Below are 22930 nucleotides of genomic sequence, written 5' to 3' on the forward strand. Positions count from 1 at the left end.
GTACTTTTCTTAGGGGGAAGGATAATGCACATGAGTGCTTATCCCATGCTGTTCCTGTAACCAGTGTCTGTCAGCTGGGAGCTAGCTGTTTATGCCTGTTTTACAGACGTAAGAACTGAGGCCCATTGCAGGGTCACCATTATCAATAAGGAGCAGAGCCCAGTTAAGCATGGAGTGAAATTTGGTGTGAATATGCATTCTTTGTATTTCCCCTGCCCCTTGGCTTGGATGCTAATGGCTGGTTACCTTGATGAAGGAAGGAAAAGGGTGGCTGGCTCTTCCTCCAGTGGTAGAGAGAGGGATGGCTGGCATTAGGCTCCACTGACCCAGAAACAGTTTTTTTGGGGGCCAAAATGCTCCTCTTTTTGGGAGAGGGTTGTGGGATTGGATACCAACCTTTGCATGGGACCCTGAAGAGCCTTTCTGCTTGAGGACACTAGCCCATGTCCCCCCTGTGGCAGAGACTCCCACCTACCAGGGCGCTGTAATGCTCTGTTTAAGACTGACCTGTCTACCTTGACTACAGTGGACCTGTAGGTGGGTGCAGGCCTCATGACAGGTGCAGCAAAGCCACATCAAAGTGTAGATCGGCTCTCTGCTGGTCTCTTGCTTCCTTCCAGCTCAGTGTTGGGTTTCTGGGTTAGTGCACTGCTCCCTTCTCTGGTTCTTTTTTTTTTTTTTTTTGAGATGGAGTCTTGCTCTGTCACCCAAGCTGGAATGCAGGACACGATCTCGGCTCACTGCAACCTCCGCCTCCTGGATTCAAGTGATTATCCTGCCTTAGCCTCCTGAGTAGCTGAGATTACAGGCACACGCTACCATGCCCGGCTAATTTTTGTATTTTTAGTAGAGACAGGATTTTGCCATGTTGGCCGGGCTGGTCTTGAACCCCTGACCTCAGGTGATTCGCCTGCCTCAGCCTCCCAGAATGCTAGGATTATAGGTGTAAGCCACCGCGCCTGGCCCCCATGTTCATATTTATCCCTAACCTGTGTCCTTGAGTAGCTGTGTGCTACTGGGCCCTATAGGGAAGAGCCGGCTGGTCCTGTCCTATCTTCCACAGTCATATGAGCTGAGACTCTTAGTCCTCCTCCTTCTACACTCCTGTTGTTCCTAGGACCAGGATGGATGCCAATAGGGATTTCATACAGAGTCCTTGTTTGTCCTGTGGATGTTTGCAGGGCCATGGGCAGACAGAGCCAGAGCAGTGGGCACAGCCCCAGGAAGAGTGATGCTGGGTTACCTGGATGAGGCTTTGTGGTGGGAGCAGTGGCCCCCACTGGCTAGTGGCCAGCGTCTCCGCCGTGGTCACTTGCCATAGTTGCACTCCAGCAGGCCCAAAGGTCCTTTGTGAAGGTCCCTCCAGGCCTGGCTCCTATCTCATGGCCTTGAGTAGTGTGGGGTCCACAGCACAGTCCATGACCCTTGGGAATATCCGTCCCAAGGGTATATGTATAACACAAAAGATGGCAGCAATAAGCCCAAATATTTCTGTTATCCTTATCAATGTGAACTGGTTAAACTCACAAATTAGAAGTAGAAACGGGGTTTCACCATGTTGGCCAGGCTGGTCTCAAACTCCTGACCTCAGGTAATCCACCTGCCTCGGCCTCTCCAAGTGCTGGGATTAAAGGTGTGAGTCACTGCGCCCAGCCAATTTTATTCTTTTAGTTTTCAGATGTTTGGCCAGGTGTCTGAACACCCTGCATTGAGATGCTTCCTTTGTCCCATTCTCTATTTCTGTATGGATTTCTGTCTACATCTGGACTTGCTCTTCTATTACATTTATCTGTCTGTCCATACATAAACAGTTACTACACTGTTTTAATAAATGAAGCTTCATAACTGAATTGCCTTTAATAAATGGTATCAGCTCCAATACCAATTATAGCAGAAAACATGTTCCCCTGTATTAGGTATTTGAGAGCAAGATGGATGATCTGGGTGCTCGAGCTGAGAGAGTTTCTTTCCCTATGCCAGGCCTCCTCTTTACTCTTAGAGAAAGGTACCCCATTTTATAGATACAGAAAGTGAGGTGAGGTCAAGGAAAGTCAGTCCCCAACTGTGCCAGCTCTGAATTTTGCAGGGTTTAGGAGCACCCAACCTCATATGCCCATTTGTGGATGAGAAAACTGGTTCTGGGTGGAGATAGGGACATGTGGAGAAGACAGATCTGATGATGCATTATCACTCAACCACTCACTCATTCACCACTTCACCCCAGCACGGACTGACCGTGTGCTCAGGCCAAGCCCTGCATTGGGGCAGAGAAGGGGCTGCTCCGTCCCCTGGGATCTCACGGTGGGCTGGAGGGAAAGGCGAGGAAGCACTGAGGGACAGGAGGATGTGACTCTGGTGGGAATAGAGGGAGGAACGGGGCTGTGGGCGCCCACAGTGGGGCCTCATGGTCTTAGCCTAGGCCCCCCTTCCAATGCTGAAAGTAGGGCGTGTGCCCAGGACTTTGCAGCAGGAGAATTATTTCGAAAAGTGAATCCAGGGAGCAGAGTGAGGGTCTGAGAAAGTAACAGAGGAGAGAAAAGCTAAGGGTTTACTGCAGAGATGACCACATTGAAGGCAACTGAGGCTTAACTCAGTGTGATCTCTAGGACAGCATCTAGAAAGTGCATCACGGCCAGGCGCGGTGGCTCACACCTGTAATTCCAGCACCTTGGGAGGCTGAGGCAGACAGATCACCCGAGGTTGGGAGGCTGAGGCAGACAGATCACCCGAGGTCAGGAGTCTGAGACCAACCTGACCAATATGGTGAAACCCCGTCTATACTAAAAATACAAAAATTAGCTGGGCGTGGTAGTGTGTGCCTGTAATCCCAGCTACTCAGGAGGCTGAGGTGGGAGAATTGCTTGAACCCAGGAGGCGGAGGGGGCAGTGAGCTGAGATCACACCACTGCACTCCAGCCTGGGTGACAGAGCGAGACACTGTCTTAAGAAAAAAAAAAAAGAAAAAGAAAGAAGGAAGGAAAGTGCATCAGATTTTGCATGTCTCTCTCTCAGTGAAAGAGAAGCATTTAACTCCACGTTCCTGTCTCCATTGGTTGAGGGCTGTCCTGTGGGAACAGGGCAGCAGTCCACCAGGGATGTGTGGATCTGGTGACAGCCAGCATGCATGGACTGTTTGCCAGAGCTGTGGCTGGAATCTGGAGCCAGGTGAGAACAGATGAGGCTGGACAAAGGGGGTCTCAGCCTGGTTCCCAGGTATGGGACTTGACGGCCACCTAGCTGGCCAGGATGGGAAATGCAGCAGGGACCAGGGCGGCTAGGGAGGCTGCTTGGGGTCCCCATCCCACAGAGGAGGCAAACCTGAGACAGGGCAGCCCTTTACCCTGGAAGTCCCTGCTTCAGGGACAGACCCAGAGGCTACACACAGCAACCCAGCCACAAGGGAGGCCTACGTGTCCCCATGTGATGGGCTTTCATGGCGCTGGGCCCCAAGGAGGTCACGGCCTTCGAGTGCAAGAACTCCTCCTGGCTCCTGAGTCCCAGGACTACCTGCCTTTGCTGTCCCCTCACCCGGGCCATCTGCCCGCCTCCACCTCCTGCAGGCTCACCGCTTTGTTCCCTGCTTTCTCTTTCTCTGCTTCTCTCTGCCTCCCTCTTTGTCCTTCCTTTGTCTCTTTCTGTGACCCTGTCTTCAACAACTCTTTCCCTTCCTCTATTGTGCTGTTTCTCTGTGATTCTCTCCACTCCCCTCTCCCTGTCTCATTCCTCTCCATCTCTCTTGTCTCCTGTCTCCATTCCTCTCTTCTCTTTTTTTCTCTGCTTTTCCCTCCTTGTGTGGATCACAGGCCAGGTCTCTGGACATCTCCCACCCTCCAGCTCCCTTGGTTCTCACTGTGAGTCCTTCTATCTTTGTCTCTTCCAGCTTTCCTTTTCTCCCCCTGGGCCCAAATCAACTTCTCTCCATGACTGCATCCTCCCATCTCCATCTCTCTCTCTCTCCTCACCCTCCACCTTCTCTCTCTCTCCCTTCTCTCTTTCTCTCACTGTTTCAACCCCTCTCTCTCTATCCTCCTTGTCTTTCTCCTTCTCTCTGTCCTTCCCCTCCCTCTCTCATCCCTTCTCTCTCATCTTCTCTCTGCCTGTTCCATCCTCCGACTGAACTCACCCCTGCGTTCTCTACTCCTCTCCAGTCCTGCTCAGTGAGCCTCTCACCACCGATCTCTGCCTGTCACACAATTTAAAAATTACAGGAAGACTGTGGGGGGCACAGGACTTATGGAGAAATGTCTACACCCAGCTCAACTTCCCTTAGAGCCGCCTGGAGTTGGTGCTACTGGGGGCAGCTGGCTCAGTGGGGAATGGGCTCTGACAAACCCTGAGTCTCTGCGAGGCTCCTCACGGGCTGCACAGCCACTGCTGGGCCCTTCTATTCCCTGTCAGAAGTTGGCCACCTCATGGGGATGTATTCCTGTCTATCTGCTCACAAGGCACCACTGGCAGTCACTAGGAGCACAGTGACTCTTTCTAGAATGAATGAGCACAACCTCCACCCATGGCTGGATACAGGATATTCCCCCACCCCAGAAGCCCCCCTCAGGCCCTTCCCAGTCAACACTACCCAAAGGGTAACCCTGCTTCTGTGTCCAGCAAGGCAGTATCTGCCTGAGTTTGAATAGTGTATGAGGAGTCACACCTGGTATAACCTGGGATGTGAACTGGTCCTCCAGGAAGCGGATACCCAGAAAGATAGGACTGCAAATGTTTAAGGGAAACACTGTGGAAATGAGAGAGAGAGGGGGGAAGCACAGGGCATGGAGCATCAAATATGGTAGAGACTTTTCCAAGATATCATGGCCCAGGAGACTCTTCAAATTTCAAAATTGTCCTGTAAGGTAAAAAGATTTTGGTTTATTTCCAGGTGACCTTCTTTTGCCCAATATACATTTTGTCTTCTATGAAGTATCTGTGCCCCTGCTGAATACTTGTGTGTATGGCCGCATCTGTGTCTGTATGTCATGGAGAATAATTATCCACGGATCGCAGATATAAATCTCAGAGTTTAACTGTATATGCATTTTTAGAATCTCTTCATCTCGTAAGGATCTGAATTCTAATCTTGGAGACAGGGGCTTTCCCTTATCTTTTGAAAGAGAAACTGGAAATCCCAGAACCTGAGCTGTTACACCCTAAGGTTTATTAAATGAACTTCAGTGAACATCTTTTGCTGATCTTCTGAGTGGAAATATTTTCATTTAACCAGCGGGAGGGGTGAGGCTCTACCATCTACCAGCTATTTTGCAGGATGTTTTCCTTATGAGCCTGGTCTCCCTGTCGTCACCATGACCTCATAATCGCATCATTCCCAGCTCATTTCTGAGAGAGCTGGGGCTCTGAGCTCTACTGAGAGTTGGTGTCTGGGCTTAGGCAGCAAAGACACAGGGAAGGGGAAGCATTTTGCATGCCAAGGTAGGGAGATGCAAAGCTGAGAGTTGTGGGTGGGAAGGAGAGGGTGCTGGGGATCAGAGGAGGTCAGAGCAGCTCAGGATTGGCTTTGAGTTTCCGGCCAGAGTCGGCCTCATTCTGAAGGCCAAGGCCGCAGCTCCACTGAACCAGACCCATCCTCATTGTTAGTCTCCTTAGGCCATGAAAACTCAGGGAGACAGGTTCCCCTGACAGAACCAAGTTAAAATTTTCAGACCTCTAGGCATTCATTCACCCTGATCCAGAGCCTTCACACACCCAGTGAAAGAATCATCTTCCTACCGATAATGGACTAAAGGCTGTAGGACAACAAGGAAGTGCTGGGGAGAATTCCCTGTGTACACTGTGCTATCTGAGCTCCCATGGCAGCTCTGTGTGGCCCTCACGCAGCCTCCACGCTCCTGCTCATGCTGCTTGCCTGGCTAGGAGCAGCCTTCCAGCTCTACCTGAGTTCAACAACCCACGATGTGACACCTCCCTGCTTCAGCTTTCTCTTCCACAGCCTCCTGTTTACTCCCAGGAGATTCTGTCTCCTCCTTCTGCACCCTGTGTCCCTTCACTTGTGCTTCCATTGGGGTGGTCAGAAGTTCTGTGACCTTCAGTGTGGGTCTCTCTGCTGCAGGACACAGGATGCCCTGCCAGTCAGGGATGGGTCTCATCCCTCACAGAGCTGGCCATATGGCCCAGGTTCCACACAAGCCTGCAAAACTTGTATTTCTAGCTTCTATAAATAATATCTGGCTGGGCACAGTGGCTCACACTTGTAATCTCAGCACTTTGGGAGACCAAAGTGGGCAGATGGCATGGCTCCAGGAGCTTGAGGCCAGCCTGAGCAACATGGTGAAACATGGTCTCTACAAAAAGTAAAAAAAAAAAAAAAAGCCAAGCGTGGTGTTGCACACCTGTAGTCCCAAGCTACTCTGGAGGCTGAGGTGGAAGGATCACCTGGGCCCTGGAGGTGGAGGTTGCAGTGAGCCAGGAGTGCACCCCTGCACCCCAGCCTGGGTGACAGAGCAAGACTCTGCCCCCACCCCTTAAAATGAAGAAAACTCTTTCCTCATCTACAGAAGATACCTGCTGCCAAGGTCACGATGAGGAAATAATGCAACCGACTTGTACTCTCAGAAACTTGAGCAAAGTCACCACATCCTCAGCCAGTGCAAAGCCCTGCAGTACAATCTGTGACATTTCTATTCATTCAAAAAAGGAAAGATGAATCCATTTTGCAACTCAGTTCATACTGTTCAGACAAACATCCCAAGTGGTACATGTGGAGGTGGTGGTCGAGGTCCTATAGGCCACAATGGGTAGGGGAGCTGGTTGAGGTCCTGGAGGAGTCGGTTCAGATAGCAGAGGCCAGCCAAGTGGAGGAGGTGGCAGATGTACTAGAGGAGACCCTGGTGGAGGAAGTGACTGAAGTCCCAGGGGCCACAAATGGAGATTATTGAAGTAGCTGAGGAGATTCATGTGAAGGTGGTTATTGAGGGGCCAGATGCCACCCAGGTAGAAGGGGTGGCTGAAGATCCAGAGGTTACTAAGTGGAGATTTAGTCGGAGATCCCAGAGGCCTCACAGAACAAAAAGGCGAATGACGTCCCAGAGGAAGGCAGCTACAAAAGATGGATGAGGTCCTGGAGGGAAGGCACATGCTGGACTTGGATGAGGTCTGGCAGGACCAAGAGCTGCAGGAGGTGGATGAGATCCTGGAAGACAGACACATGTAGCATGTTGATGAGGTCCCAGAAGACTTACAGCTCCAGAAGGTGGATGAGGTCCTGGAAGACCAACAGCTGCAAAAGGTGGATGAGGTCCCAGAGGACCACCAGCTGCAGAGGTGGATGAGGTCCCGGAGGACTGACGGCTGCAGGAGGTGGATGAGGTCCCGAAGGACAGATGCATGCCGTGGGTCGATGAGGTCCTGGAGGACCAAGAGGTACAGCAGGTGATTGAGGTCCCGGAGGATTGACAGCCGCAGGTGGTGGATGAGGTCCGGAAAGACAGGCAGCTGCAGCAGGTGGATGAGGTCTGGGAGGACTGACAGCTGCAGGAGCTGGATAAGGCCCCGGAGAACAATCAAGTGGAGGAGGTGATTGAGTTTTCAGGGCACTCTATAGGGCAGAAGGTGGCTGAGTTCCCAGAGGACAGTCGAGTGGAGGTGGTTGAATTCCCAGAGGACTCTCCAGTGGAGGAGTTTGTTGAGGTCCCAGAAAACCTTCAGGTGGAGGGAGTGTTTGAGTTCCCAGATGATACCCAGGTGGAGGAGGTGGTTCACAGCCCATCAATGGTCCTGAAGGGCCAGCCATGAGATCGGGCAAGTAGGGCCATTCTGAGAAAGGATGAGGCTTCCCTGCAGCCACATTGACCTGCAATTCAGGAGGAGAAAATGTTTTGAAATATATGAATATGATGGACAAAAACACCAAAACCAACATAAGCTGCACTTCATGCCGCAGGTGACAGTCCGTTGCACCTTTCCCTCCTCCAGGTTTCAAAATGGCAGCATCAGTGCCATAAAGTCTCCCTTCAACTGAGTCCTGCCAATGGCAGGGGAGTGAAGAAAAGTCGTGGGGACAAACTGCTATCCCCACACGCCACTCTGTCTGCAAATGTAGGCAGGCTGGGGGCCTGTCCCCGGGAAGACAGAGTCATAACCCAGTAACAAAGAAGAATGTTTCTGACACAGGGGTGTCTATGTCTATCCTCATTCCTCCCTCACCGCCATTACCAGAGCATGTTCCTTGCATCAGATAAACAGAGAGAAAGAGAAGCATGAAAAGCCCATTGTCCACACATGAGTCGCAGCTGCTCTTAAGAGAATGGCCTCCAGGCTTTTCATGTGCTGTCTCTGATTCTCAGAAATCTGCAAGGTCAGTGTGACCACCTTGCTCCAAATCTAAGAAAATAGAGGCTCCAGAGGAAGGAGAAATTTCACCTAGCATCACACAGCTTGCAAGAAGCAGAGTGGAAGTCGATTCCAGCTCTGCATGCAAGACTCTCTCGTCCCCCTTCTGCTTCCCTTCTTGACAAAGGGTCTTCCTTACTTTGGAGGCGCCATCCATGGGCACAAAGAGCTCTGGAGAGATGGGGATTCCTGAAGAGCTGCAGGGGAACTGGGAGAGGGTTTTCTGACAGAATAATCCTACATACAGATATTAGTTTGGCACGGCTATCATATTTCTTTAACTGCTAGGCAATACCAAATTTTAAGTGCACCATGACATAAAGAATAATTTTGTCCATGGAAAAATGAGGTGGGAATTCTCAACAACAGAAACAGTTTAAAAATGTGTTTGATTTCAAGTGTACAAGTCCCATCATGTGTCATCAGAGGATTCAGCAGCTGTTGAAGCTACAGAGGCCACACGAGAAACAGCTTAGCTGAGCATCATTTAAAGCCTTCATTGGGAATTGTCCCTGCAGATAATAAGTGACGTTCACTCTCCACTACCTCACAGCCAGGGCATATTTTCTATTAAAATATGGAACCTCTGACACTTAGAATACTAGATCAAGGGCAACACTGGGTGAGGGTAGGGCCATTTTTGCTCAACACAGTTAACAACAGAGATGGGACTGTGATGAATTATGCAATTGACTTTGCCAAAGAACATTCAAAATTGCACAAAGCACATATTAATGTTGGATCAATGAGTTTTAACTTCTGGGATTACAGCAAATATTCTAAAGGTTAATCACTTACCTTATAGCAGAAAAGAAAATCACAACAACGACAAAAAGAAACCCCACATATTTTGGAAAGGGGACCCCACACCATCTTGAGTAAAAGGGATCGGTCAGAGTCTACTGGGCCATAAGACCTACCACAGTGGAGTTCAATGGCATCCTCTCATGTTATTTCTGGAAACAGAACAGTGACAGCCCTGCAGCCCCTGGCCCTTAAGCATTTATGGCTTCTGGAGGTGCCACCAAAGATGACCAGCTGGAAATGGAGAAGTCTGAAAGCTCATGGGGAAGATTTTGCTTTCAAAAAAGTCCAGATAGAAAAGGCACCACAGAACCCAGAGAGCAGAGGACAGGCCAGGAGAGGGCGCTGTAGGAAAAGACAAAAGTGTCCTGAAATAGGCAGCGGGAAAAGGACCCCCAGCATTTACCTTTCTCTTCTCTGTGTCTTCAGGTGGGACAGAGCGGCTGTTCCTCATGGGAACCGAATGAGGTCCTGAATCTGCTAAGGGCCAGAGAAGGGAACGGGCCTTAATCAGGTTTGCATGTTCTATGCTGAATGAGAAACCCTCCACACCCTCCACTGCCACCTCACTCTCTTTGCCACCCTCTGGGCCTCATCCTTGAGGAAGACACCACAGAGCCCTCATCCAGGGGTTTTCTTAATTCTCTACTGACTGCGGACAGGCCGGGCTCTAAGCAGCTGGAAACGAGCTCTAAATCAAAAGTTCACTGTACATATCAGAGGAAATCACTCATCATGTGAGCACAGACTCAAAATTAAAATAGGAATAGCCATGGATGGGAAGAATATCAATAAACCCTGGACAGAAACAGCACTCTCTCCTTTTCTTCAAGCCATAGGGGCGTTCAAAATTCTGTGGATTTATAGTTAATCTAACCTCCATATCTGACCAGGTATTAGCAATATTTATGAACAGAAATGGACATAAAGAGACTAGCAGTCATGAGAAAAGGTAACAGCTACAGAAATTAACTGGGAAGTTTTAGGGTTACACTTCAAATGTTAGAGGAGTAAGATGACATAGAAATTTAATTTACTAATGAAGCTTTATAGTTTACCGTAAACAATTTAAACAAACAAAAACAATGAAGGAAGCTCCAAAAAGTGTAAATAAATGCTTCTTTAAGAAAAGAAGAAATATTGATCCATGAAGACATAGCCAGAAAATTTCTGCTCCCATCAGCACATATGGCTCCCATTGTAAAATGTTATTGGTGTTACTTTTCTCAAATGAAAATAAATAAATAAATAAAGCCTTCCCACTGACTCAAAGTTGGAAGGAGAGCCGGCCCATTTGCCTTCTAGGCTCATACCCTCAGTTAAAAGTAACCAAGTCATCAGGGTGGAACGATGTCCACAGTCAGTGGAGGGGCCTGAGCTCCGCTATTCACAGGGGACCAGCCAAGAGCCATTCAGCTGTGGCACCTGAGAAAAACAGGGTCCTGACACTTAAGCCCTCACCCCCAAAAGGAGAAGCAGGGTGTGTGGATTGTGCAGCAGAAGTTAAGTGGCTGCCTTCACAGCGAGCTCCTACTTCTCCAGAAAGGGTTCTCTAGCCCCAGCCATCCTTGGGCTGCCTCCTGACTCAAGTGTCTCTCCGGCACTCCCTGCTTTTCCATCATTTCCTGTCTTGAAGACAGAGAAAGAACTGACCTGAAGAATTAAAACACCATGTTCTTTACTAGACACTCAAAGCTTCATCTTAAAACAAAAACATCCTTAAAATTTGTCCATCACAATCACCTACCTGTGCTGCTTGCAGGCAGCCTTCCTCTCTGCTGTCTTCCTCTGCAAGGCTTGAGTACAGGACTGTGGGGAGAAAAATACATCCATGTCCTGACTTGGCAGACTAGGCCCAAAAGCAAGGAGGGGAAAAAAAAATTTTTTTTTAAACTTACCCATTTGTGGAGGGCCTTTCTTGCAGCAGAAGGGGCGATCTGAAAAAGCCAACACATGAGAAAGTGTATGTTGACAGATTCTAGGGGCAGTGGCATTGTCTTGATGAGCTTAAGGATCCTGCAACTGCAGGAAGGAAGGCTCCTTGCCTCTCATCTGTAGGAGTCCTCTACCCACCGCTGCAGCTCTTGTCTGTCTTGAATCATTTTTCTATGGTTTAGAATCACTTTCATCAGACAAAGCATCATCTTTAGTATGATTTTAAATAATCTGCCATGTTCCTGTTGTCCTCACAACCGTACCCTTACACAATCTATCTATACATAGAAAATGTCTTTCACATGGCTATAAAAGTACAGTATGATCAAAACTGTTGCTGTAATGCTTCCTCCTCTTTTACTTAATGCCTGCTGGGTTCTGAGTTGACAATTTCCTTACCCATTTTCAGTATGTCCCTAATTCATCCTTCATTGGGCATCTTTTATCATAAAGCTCTATTCTCCTGGAATTAATATCCTTGCCATATTTCACAGGGCAGAAACAGCTGAGCTTATAAACAGGCACAGTCCTTTTGAAGGATGGGTTGATCCTACAACAACACACTTTCCTAAGGATGATGACAACTCACACCACCCCAGAATGGCTGGTATGAACTGAGTTTCCACACAGTCTGGCTGGCATTGCAGTCAGGAGATGTTCAGCTACTTCACATGTTTTGAACACTAGTCAATCTTAAGGTACTTGTGTTCTCTTGTGTGAATTCTCTCTCTCTCTAGGTATCTCTTCTGACCATTTGTTTCCATTTCTGTGTTAACTGGGTCTAAACATTGTACAAAGATTTAAAACAAAACACTCCAGCGGAGCTTCCCCAAGAGGCTGGTGTCGGTTTCTGAACCCACTTGCAGGTGGGTATTTTTTCTAGAGCCAATTTCATGGTTTCTTCCACCTCTGACAGCCGCCTCTCCTTTTATTCCCTCTCATGTTCTTTCATTCTCAGCTTCCTGAGTCAAGAAGGGAAAGAAATGCATGCACATGATGCACTGGCCCATGTGGGATTCCTTCTTCCCTTCCGACATCTGAAGGCCGTGATTCAAAGGTCCCCTGACAACCTTCCCATAAATGAACCAACTGATCCTCACAACTGGAGGGAGAATTAACACCTTCCATGGAGGGACAAAGAAAAAGCACACTCTGGCCTGCTGGCAAGTCACCTGTCATTTCCAGCTCATCTTCATCGCTCTGTATTCCTACTCTTTAGTAAATATGAACTATTAAAAGCTTCTATGAGATGTGCTGTGTGTGCTTCTAGGGTCAGTCTTGTGGCGGACACAGCGAAAGCTCATTTTAGTTCAGTATGGAAAACCAGACCTCACCAGCTCATCACAACTAAACCCATAAGGACTGAGCAGGGGATCGCTCCTCGTCTGACTCCTCCTATAGGGAGACCTGATTCTCCATCAGAGGCTGATGCCAGAACCCAGACAATCAGCCTCAGAGAGATCCTTCCAGGACATGCTGTCATTAGCCCTGCGGTTCACTACTGCACATGTCCATGATTCAGGACTGGAACTCTTCTCATCGACTTTAAAGATCCTGGTTGAGAGAAAAGGCCAATCTGAGTGCTGGGTGCATCTACTGAATTGGAAATGATCGAATGGCTCTTTAGTCAGTCAGGGTGTTGTCCTGAAAATAGATGACAACTGCAAACCATCCTCTGGTGTTGAGTGACTTTAATAAGGTTTGGTTCACAGAGAGTGAGGGCAGAAAAAGGAAATGGCCTGAAAAGGTGGGTTTGCTGTGTTGCCCTCACACTACTTGATTCATGCTTCTGATTCTAAAAATCTCACTTGATACTTGATTTCATATGAAAGACGTGTAAAATGCCAAGAACTCTAGGAAATGGGGACAAACACACTTCAAAGAGAAAGTTCATGCACTTGCTTCTGACCACCCAAGGCACCCTTCAGCACATGCTGTCTCGAGTGGCCCGAAGCAAGGAGTTTGTTGTGAGGTGCAGAGGATGCAACGGGAGCAGGGTCCTGTCCCCACCCTAAAGGAGTTCACAGTTTAATGCTAATGAGAAGCCAGTGAGGACGTCACTACTCCTGCTGTGCACTTGGGAACTAGAAACACAAAACCTGAATCTGGAGGGAAACTAAGGAAGCATTCTGCTCTGGAGTAGACATGAGTGCATGTGAAGCTTCTGATCTCCCATGAGAACAATGGGGACATGGGGCAGAATCTAAAACCCATGACCATCAAATTGCTAACATGGCAATAAAGAGACATGAGGCCAAGACGGAGAAGAAGGAAACCCAGGATGAAGGTCAGCCTCACATATGGGGCTCATTTCCCTGAGTTTCATCACTGAATTCCAGAAGGGACTAACTGAGATGCAAAGAAGCAGAGCAGCTTTTGCACCATGTGGAGGATTAGATGGAAAACAAGTAGATTGAGGGTCTGCCAGTGAAGGTGACCCCTACTGAAGTCCACTGGTCTTGGTTGGGACCCAGAAGAGTCACATGCCAGGAATAGAGGTGGACAGGAAATACCCTGACCTTTGTAGGGACTGAACCTCACTGATAACCTCAATTGCTGATGGTATGGAAGGTGTCTAGGTGTGCTAGGACCCCTGACCATCCCCCAGAAATAGACGCCCATCTTTTCTTTTCTGCTGTGAGCTAACATGCTAGTAGGCCTAAATTCATTGCTAAATATTTTTTTAACCAGTGTCCGACATTTAGCAAAAAAGACTAGTTATGTGGCAGGAAAAATACAATGTCATGTGATCAAAAGCTAAAAGACTGTGAAAATGAATCCAGAGGTGACCCAAACATTGATTTTTTTTTTTTTTTTTTTTTTTTCCTGAGACGGAGTCTCGCTCTGTCACCCAGGCTGGAGTGCAGTGGAGCAATCTCAGCTCACTGGAAGCTCCGCCTCCCGGGCCCACGCCATTCTCCTGCCTCAGCCTCCCGAGTAGCTGGGACTACAGGCGCCTGCCACCATGCCCGGCTAATTTTTTGTATTTTTAGTAGAGATGGGGTTTCACTGTGTTAGCCAGGATGGTCTTGATCTCCTGACCTCGTGATCCGCCCACCTCAGCCTCCCAAAGTGCTGGGATTACAGGCGTGAGCCACCGTGCCTGGCCAAGCATTGAATTTAACAATGCCAGTACCTGGACCTGCTCTTCCCCCTAAAACATTACAATCAAATATGTAGGAAGGGAAAGGAAACATGAAGATTAATCAAGCAGGAAGGACAAGCTCAATTTTGCACCCACTGAATTTGCCACAAATATTGTGGAAAATATTCTCAGGGACATTGCAGTTGTCTACTTTGGTTGGCACATGGTTCAAACAACAGTATTTGTGTCAGTGAACATCTTACTCTTCCTCGGCAGTCTTTCTTTGCCCAGAGATTTCGCAATGACTGTCGACCTTCATCATCACCTTTTGGACTTCAGCTTGCACTTTAGCTTCTGTAGATCTCCATGATGTAGAGAAGTATTTTAGGTCCATTTTAATTCCTGGAAATGATAAAATCCTTTTATTTGAGTGCACACAAGTGGACCTGAGCCCTTGGTTAGTGTGTAGAGAGGAGAAGGGGAGAAACCTGAGGGCCAGAAGCTGTTCTTTCCCTTAACAGGGCAAACTCATTTCCACCCTATGGGGACTCTGAAAGATAGCATAACTTTCCTGGGTACCGCTGTTGGACTTCCAGGCTTTCCCCTGTAAATCTGTGGATCTGTCATTTATATTTCGTGACTTTAAGACAGACTTGAGAAAAGACATCTAGGAAACAATAATTGAACAATGATGTGAATATACTTCACACAGCTGAACTGTACATTTCAACAAGGTTAAGATGGTAATTATCACGTTATACATATTTTACCACAGGTTAAAATGTTTCACAGGTTGAAAAGAAAGCAACTACCTTCAGTTCTCTGAGTTCAAGAATTTGTAGCATTTCACCCCCTGCTCCTTCCTGATCTTCTGCGGAGCATCTTTTTTCTGTCCATGCTCTACTCAGAGCCCACTTTCCCTTCCCTGACACCAGCTTCACTGAGGCTGGTTGGAACCTAACACAAAACATTCTCAGTAATGACTGAATTCCCACAAAGAATTCCATATAGATGGCGTATGAGTTGAATCTTCTAAGACATTAAATATTTGTTCTCTTCTTGGCTAATATGCAATGCAAATCGTGTTGCAGATGTGCGTCATATACCTCTGAAATTCCTGATGTATTCAATGAAATAACATCTTTAAAGTTCTTTATGGAATGTTTTTTTTCTGATTTCTTCACATAGGATAGAAGAAAAAGAACACGCACTAGGAGTTCGATAGAAGCAATGGGTGATCTAAAAAGATGAAAGAACAACCGTACGCCCCACAGCTACTGCTAGATTTTATGGGGAAAGCAGCTGGCCCAGTTTGCAGCTAGGAGAAATGTCAAACACGTGAAGAAATGAGAAGCAAAGAAACACCGTGAGGCATGAATGTTTCGTGGCACCCATGATGCCCCGGCTTGTGAGATAATGGGCTAGAGGAGTAGATAACAAGGAGAAAGATGAGAAGGTGCAAAGTGGTTCAAGTCAAACAGCTCAACTGAACTTTTCTTAATGGAATATTTAAAAAGTGGCACATATACACCATGGAATACTATGCAGCCATAAAAAATGATGAGTTCACGTCCTTTGTAGGGACATGGATGAAATTGGAAATCATCATTCTCAGTAAACTATCGCAAGAACAAAAAACCAAACACCGCATATTCTCACTCATAGGTGGGAATTGAACAATGAGAACACATGGACACAGAAGGGGAACATCACACTCTGGGGACTGTTGTGGGGTGGGGGGAGGGGGGAGGGATAGCATTGGGAGATATACCTAATGCTAGATGACGAGTTGGTGGGTGCAGCGCACCAGCATGGCACATGTATACATATGTAACTTACCTGCACATTGCGCACATGTACCATAAAACCTAAAGTATAATAATAATAATAATAATAATAATAATAAAAGAAAAAAAAAAAAAGTGGTACATTAAAAAACTTCCCCCAGTTCACATCAAAAATTCTCTCTTTAGGACTAAGTTGGGTAGAGACTGTTCAATGTGCCTAGATATCTTCAGAACTCATATATTTTCTGTTTTCTATGTATCTTGAAGGGCAGTGCCAAATGATGTGTAATTATCTAGGTTGTAAAAATAAAACATACTCCCTCTTCCCCTGATGATAAAAAAGCATTGTGGTATTAGTACTTTTTTCTTGGATCATCGTTCAGAAGATGTTTAAGCCCCTAGATACCCAAACTTTTACTGTCATGAACAGCAAGAGAAAACGTAGAGCTCAATTTACTCAATGGACAAAAATGCTCAAAAGCCAAATTATGGCACAATTTGGCAGCCACATTCTTACGCAGTACAGACTTTTAACATACTGATCCCTCTCCAGTGGCAACCAGGAACATGTACTTTGAATGATGCCATTCGAAATGACCACTCATTACCCCGCCCAGACACACTTTTCATGGATTCTTCGGAGAGCAGTTCCAGGAGATTCTCTGGGGCTTTCTGTGCATCATGAGACACAGCACAGTTCTGCCCTTCACCTTCCTGCAGTTTGTCACCTCTTCCTCATGATCTCAGAGGAACTTTGTCTCAGGCCAACTGTTTGTTCCTTGGGCTCTTTCATTTCCCCTAAAAATCATTTGCTGCCCTGCCTACCTCTCCATCTCCCTTTTCCCTGAGAAAAAGGTGCTCGTTAAGCATCAGTCATCTGGCCCTTCTTGCAGTCTCATTTTTTGGCTGGCTCCCGTATTTATGCCTGTTAATAAGGTTCTATGTTTTCCTTCTGTTAAGCTGTCTGTTGTTAGTACATTGCTGCAGTGAAACTTTAGAGAGGAGAGTGGAAGTTTTCCTTCCACCCATACAATAGAACTATAAAACAGAAAAGTTGAGAAAGAATTTCTTATTTAAGTGCTGAAACTTTATACTCCAGTTTTTGATAAAGAGCAGAGGGGTTAAAAAAAAAACTGTATTTTTGACCAAAAGGTCTGTTGACATTCTATTAAACAAACAAACTTATTTAATTTTTTAATTAAATAGGTTTAATCAAAAATTTAAAAATTTTTAAAAAATTTAAAAGAAATCTGCCATAATTTAAATGGCAGAGTTTTCATAATTCCTATGCTAATAAATCATTTTCCTGTTTTTTTAATAAAACCCAATATTCATAATGAAGTCCGGAACCACACATTGTTTTAAATAATTTCTTATTTATGATTTACATTTATGTAATTTATGATTACAAGTCTACCTCTAGGGGAAGTCAGTATACTCACACCGACGCTAGTTTTCCAGAAGAAAATGGCAAGTGTAGAAATTCCCAGGGACGCAACAATAATAATAAGCATCCAAGGAATTCCAGAAAAGTCAGGCCTGGGATGAAATGCTCAGGCAGAAGATTGATGATACGGAATAATAATAGTTGACATAATGAGAAGGCTCAATGACATTTACAATATTTCAGTTACAAAGAATCATCCTTAGAAACCCTCAACCTCCTCCAAGAGCTAACCACACCCCTCAGATATCCCCGGGCAATTCCACTGCTTCAGGAAAGATTGGAAGTTTCCAGTCTCATGTTCCTTGCATGGCTGGTAGTGTATTTAGGCATGCAAATGTGGGGTGTCTTTTTTCTTGGTCTGAAGCAGGGATGTTCAATCTTTTGGCTTCCCTGGGCTATATTAAAAGAAGGAGAATTGTTTTGTGTCACACATAAAATACGCTAACAATAGCTGATGAGCTAAAAAAAAAATCACAAAAAAATCTCAGAATGTTTTAAGAAAGCTTATTAATTTGTGTTGGGCTGCATTCAAAGCTGTCCTGGGTTGAATGCACTCTGTCACCCATGGGTTGAACAAACTAGGTGTAAAGTAATTATATTTTCTTTAAAGTCATTTACTTATTTTTTAAATTGACATAACATTGAATGTGTATTTATCATGTATCACATGATAAAAGAATCTCTCTGGATTCCACTTCTCTCTTGAATTACATGAATCTTTGCAATTTAAAGAACATAAGTAAAAACAAAAATACAATTAAGAGATGACTTCATTCAGAAATAAGTATCAAATTTTAGTGCTTAAAAATAACCAAGGTGGAGGGTGGGTGCAGTGGCTCATGCCTGTAATCTCAGCACTTGGGGAGGCCGAGGTGGGTGGATCACCTGAGATCAAGAATTTGTGACCAGCCTGGCCAACATGGGGAAACCCCATCTCTACTAAAACATACAAAAATTCTCTGGGTATGGTGGCAGCTGCCTGTATGTAACCGCAGCTAATTTGGGAGGCTGAGTCAGAAGAATTGCTTGAACCCAGGAGGCACAGGTTGCCGGGAGCCGAGACCACACCACTGCACTCCAGCCTGGGCAACAAGAGGAAACTGTCTCAAAACAATAAATAGATAAATAAATATTTAGAAATTTGTGTTACATTGGCCGGGCGCGGTGACTCACGCCTGTAATCCCAGCACTTTGGGAGGCTGAGGTATGCGGATCATGAGGTCAGGAGATCGAGACCATCCTGGCTAACATGGTGAAACCCCATCTCTACTAAAAATACAAAAAATTAGCTGGGCTTGGTGGCGGGTGCCTGTGGTCCCAGCTACTCGGGAGGCTGAGGCAGGAGAATGGCATGAACCCAGGAGGTGGGGCTTGCAGTGAGCTGAGATCACGCCACTGCACTCCAGCCTGGGCAACAGAGCAAGACTCCGTCTCAAAAAAAAAAAAAATTTGTGTTACATTATTTGTAATATATCAAAAAATATGTCCACATTGTATGATGGAAAAATGAGAAAAATATAAGAAAAAAGTCTTAAAGTTATAGATGAAAATATGATATAAAGATATGCTTATATCTACACAAAACTGAGAGTGAACAGCTGCTATAACAATAATACCTGGGTTATATTCCAACAAAAATAATCACAGATTGTTGTTTAGCCCAAGTTTCTAAAAACACTTACTTTTGAAAATCAGTGTTCACTTTGCTGCTGACACAGTGCACGTCATGTCATATTTTCAAAGCCAAAAAGAATTTGCATAACAAAGTCTTTTTGGAATCTTTATTAAAACTGCGAGAATTGAATTTAGTTAAAAATACAACACTGGCCGGGCACGGTGGCTTACGCCTGTAATCCCAGCACTTTGGGAGGCCGAGGCGGATGGATCACGAGGTCAAGTGATCAAGACTATCCTGGCCAACATGGTGAAACCCCATCTCTACTAAAAATACAAAAATTAGCTGGGCACGATGGTGCGCACCTGTAGTCCCAGCTACTAGGGAGGCTGAGGCAGAAGAATCACCTGAACCCGGGAGGTAGAAGTTGCAATGAGCCGAGATCGCGCCACTGAACTCCAGCCTGGCGACAGAGCAAGACTCTGCCTCAAACAAAACAAAACAAAACAAAACACACCAAGTAACCAATAACAAGAGTTCACCTTCATATTTTAGAGCATCGCACCTAAAGCAATCAGTAGCAACCTTGGAAATCTGCATGGAAAACAATATAAATGTTCTAGAATGTATGGCCACCACCACAAAAGGCACACATACTATTTTACAAGCACTAGATTTACAAATATTGGGGAAGAAAGTAAATTCAAAATGTAATTCAGACCAATGCACACACCAAGACTCAGTTTTGTGCAAATAAAACCTCTCTAGAAAGCAGTCTTTGACCTCTGTAGCACTTTTGTCTTCAGCCTCACAGTGGAGGTGAATGCAGCCTGGGCTCCTGGGAGGGATGCACTGTCCCTGAGGAGCCTCTGTCTGAAAGGGAGTAGGAGCTCTGGGCACAATGGTTAAAGATGTGGATCAAACGCACAAGAAGGATAAAGGCCATCTTGTCATTGACCAGGAACTCATCCCCTGTCTTGGGCACTCTTGTCACACCTGACAACTATCTGGTTGTAGGTTATCAGTAGTGGGCTCCTACCTAGATTAGGTCCAATGGGGCCAGTAAAAGCTTAGGTTCTGACAGTCGATGGCCATGAGCAAGGGTGAAAGTAGAAAATGCAATGAGGAAAATGTATCCAAGTCTTCAAAGGTGAAGTAGGGAAAGAGAGTTTAACTGATCTATGAAAATGCAGCCAGGTAAAGGGGAAACAATTCCAGCAAAGATTCTCAACACATTTCCTCCTTCGTAGCCTCAAAAGAAACAATAGATTCTTTGATTGGAGGGATTCATGTGGGGTGATTCTGCCTCGATGCAGTGGTTGCTCCACATCACTAGACTTTCCAATCCCTTCCTCAGAATCTGGTGCATGCCGGTCAGAACAAATATTCTCATCTCCATAAAGCACCCTCTCCTGAGTGTAGTGGAGAGGTTTTATAATGTGAGGGTGAAAACTTTCAAAGTAGAAACCTGTCATTTCTTTATATTTGGACAATCATAAGCACTTTAAGGCCCTTTCTGGTTTGGGTAAATCAATGATCTGCACAAGACACATTTTACAAAATAAAGGACAATACAGTCCTCATTCACATCCTGGTCATGTCACTCCTAGTGACTCCTGCATTGCAAACATCCCAGCAGGGAGCAGCCCTTTATTCTTTCATCTGATGAGCTTCTTGGGCTCCCATACACTGATTGGACACAGACGCCCTGGAGGCAGCTCCCAAGAGCAGAAGACACGGATGACCCAGAAGTTCCTAAAAAGTCATCAAACCAGATGACATAAAACTCAAATTACATTTCACTTTTGTTTTGTTTTGTTTTGTTTGAGACAAAGGTCTCGCTGTCACTCAGGTTGGACTGCAGTAGGGCAATCTTGGCCCATTGCAATCTCCACCTCCTGGGCCCAAGCTATCCTCACACCTCAGCCTCTACACTAGCTGGGACTACAGGCACGTGCCACCAGGTCCGCCTAATTTTTTTTTGGAATTTCTGTTAGAGACGGGCTTTCTCTATGATGCCCAGGCTGGTCTCAAACTCCCAGACTCAAGCGATCTGCCCCCCAGGTCCCCTCAAAATGCTAGGATTACATGGGTGAGCTGTGTAATTTCATGCCGCGTGACACAGCCCAAGGAAAAGGAAGAAACCCCGCAGGTCCAGCATCTACTCACATGGCTGGATTGATGGTTGGGAAAGCAGGAGGAGCCAAAGAGCAGTCACCTCACTCGCATGGCGTCCTCTCAGGGCGCCCTGAGGCAGCCAGGACAGAGGTGGGGTGGCTTAGGGTTGGGGGGGGGAGGGAAGGGGAAGGGGATGGGGCGGGATCGAAGTTGGGGAGGGGGAGGGGGGAGGTGCGAGGGGAGGGAAGGGGAGGGAAGAGGAAAGGAGGGAAGAAGGGCTGTTGGGCACCTGGAGGAGGAGGAGGAGAAAGGTGTCTGGGAAAGGATCCAGTTCAAACTAAGTCCTCAAGCATTGGTGGGAGGCTCAGCTACAGGTCAGGGGGAAATTCGATCAGCAGAGCCGCAGGAGGCGCGGGGCAGAAGAGCAGGAGGCTCAGGAGCAGTTGGAGGGAGACCAGGGCTCTCGTTTCTGCCAACCCTTCTCCTGTCTGGGCGCTGACTAAGCAACCCTGGGACTTTATACTCCCTCTCCACCAATCCCCGGCCTTGGTACGTGGTCCCTCACAGTGGACATTTCACGTGTCAGCGTGTTCTTCCAACGCCCCCTCCCCCACCTGAGCCCCCCAACCACCATCCCAAGGACAAGTCCTCTCTGGAACCTTTGCAGACCTTCTGAGATCTGGTCTTCCCCAACGCAGCTTCCTTTCCCTGCTTCTGGGCCGCTCCTTCCTTCTTGAGCTCTCAGGGTTCCTCGTGGTCAATCCTGGCTGCAAAACATGAAAAACAAATGATGGCAGGAAGGCCGGAAGAACCTCATAGACAAGCAGGGTGGGAGGCTCCACAGCCCCCTCTCAGGAATTCACGTACTAAGCAACAAAACACCAGTAGGATGTAGAAGGTCCGAATAGTAAATCATTTCCATCACATCCATGTAACCATCCCTCCATCATTCTTGTATATTGGGAATAAATGTTGGAGATACATTCATTTAAAGCACATATGGTACACTTAAATTTTAAGCAAAGTGGTACATTTACAAAAATTAACCCTACTTATTTTGTTCATCAAGCAAATCTCAATCTATTTCAGAGAAATCAAATCACAGCATGTTTCTGATCATATAATTGTGCTAGAAGTCAATAATAAAAAGCTAACCACAAATTCTCATATGCTTGGAAATTCAAAGTGCCCTTATAAGTAAGATACAAACATAAAAAATAATCCAAAATGAAACAAGACTGCCTTTGCAATGATAAGATCATAATATGGCAATAAAATGTCTCCATCTGGCCTGAGAATTCCACTTGCGGCACAAGGTTGTGTGGTCTTAAATCATCCTCACCCACCTAGACATTTTAACATCTGAAATGGGGTAATGATGTCACTTATCTATGTCATCTTACTGTCTGTGACCGTGGACTTTAAATTTCGATCCCTAATGAGGGGAAGAAAACCAAATTGACTCTCATGATTGACCTCCCAGGGATGTCCAAGGAATCTGTGTATTTCAAGAGACAAAGTTCATCAGCTTCTCTCCTGGGGGATTTGGCTGCAATACCCAGAGGGTTTGGCAGCACCAGGAGTGATGGATGGGGAGTGTCAAGCAGGTGGGCAGGACCCAGGGCCCTGGTGACCAGGATAGACACCTCAACTGGCCATCAGCTTTCCTGACCTTGTCCTCAGCTAAACTTCCCAAAGGCCTTCTTCTGCGTGATCACATAGAGTGTGCCCAAACTCACTCAGGCTTCTGGCAGTCTAAAACCACTGCTTTAAATCCCTTCACTATTTATGATGACATG

The 22930-nt window shown here is 46.4% G+C and overlaps 1 long non-coding RNA gene and 1 pseudogene across 2 annotated transcripts; one reads left to right on the forward strand and one right to left on the reverse strand.

The window, feature by feature from the left end:
• Nucleotides 1-5334: 5334 nt before the first annotated feature.
• On the forward strand, nt 5335-15689 carry LOC134762008 (uncharacterized). Of its 2 annotated transcripts, none has more exons than XR_010141445.1 (3): nt 5335-5424; nt 9574-9658; nt 12038-12328. It is a non-coding gene; the product is annotated as an uncharacterized LOC134762008 (long non-coding RNA). The 2 variants fall into 2 exon arrangements; XR_010141444.1 differs by lacking the exon at nt 12038-12328 and adding an exon at nt 15353-15689 and having other exon boundaries at nt 5344-5424.
• On the reverse strand, nt 6684-8160 carry LOC100436296 (uncharacterized; annotated as a pseudogene).
• Nucleotides 15690-22930: the final 7241 nt, after the last annotated feature.

Source organism: Pongo abelii, chromosome 8 (genome assembly GCF_028885655.2).
Source record: "Pongo abelii isolate AG06213 chromosome 8, NHGRI_mPonAbe1-v2.0_pri, whole genome shotgun sequence".
In the NCBI taxonomy this organism is placed as follows: Eukaryota; Metazoa; Chordata; class Mammalia; order Primates; family Hominidae; genus Pongo; species Pongo abelii.